The sequence below is a fragment of the Triticum aestivum genome, chromosome 5A (assembly GCF_018294505.1).
Source record: "Triticum aestivum cultivar Chinese Spring chromosome 5A, IWGSC CS RefSeq v2.1, whole genome shotgun sequence".
Taxonomy (NCBI): Eukaryota; Viridiplantae; Streptophyta; class Magnoliopsida; order Poales; family Poaceae; genus Triticum; species Triticum aestivum.
Genome location: NC_057806.1, coordinates 677,439,578 through 677,440,285, shown reverse-complemented (window position 1 = coordinate 677,440,285; position 708 = coordinate 677,439,578).

Sequence of the window (708 nt, the reverse complement as noted above, 5' to 3'; positions counted from 1 at the left end):
TATGCTCGCGAATTCTACTTGGCATTGCTAAAATACTTTGGTTGTAATCGTAGTTGTATTGTCGCTTCCCACACCCAAATATCTCTAAAATAGTTGAAAGAAGTGCATATTTCAACCCTCAACTTTTGCCCTAGTCTAATTTACAACCCCGAACTCCAATACCATCTAAATTACAACCCCCAACTCTCAAAACCGGCCAGGATTCAACCCTCCCCTCTCTGTTGACCGGTTTTGACCAGTCAACAGGTCCAGTCAGCATGCCATATCAGCAAAAAATGCGAAATTTCCAAGGAAACAACCTGTAAAATCGAAGAAAATCCAGGAAAAAAAATAAGAAATCCAATTTCCGAAAAACAGGGAAAATAAAAAAACGGATTTCCAAAAAAATCCAGAAAAAACCCAAAAACTCAAATTCCAGAAAAAAATCATTTTTATTTTCCCTAGCTTTTTTCGCGATTTTTTTCGTAATTTTGCCTTTTTATATTTTTTCCCTGATCTTATAGATTTTTATTTACTTTTTCTTGAAATTTTGAAAAAAATTCTGACGTGGCATGCTGATTGGACCCGTTGACTAGTCAAAACTGGTCACCCCAGGTCAAAACCGGGCAACAGGGAGGGGAGGGTTGAATCCTGACCGGTTTTGAGACTTGGGGGTTGTAATTTAGACGGTATTAAAGTTCAGGGTTGTAAAATAGACTAGGGCAAGAG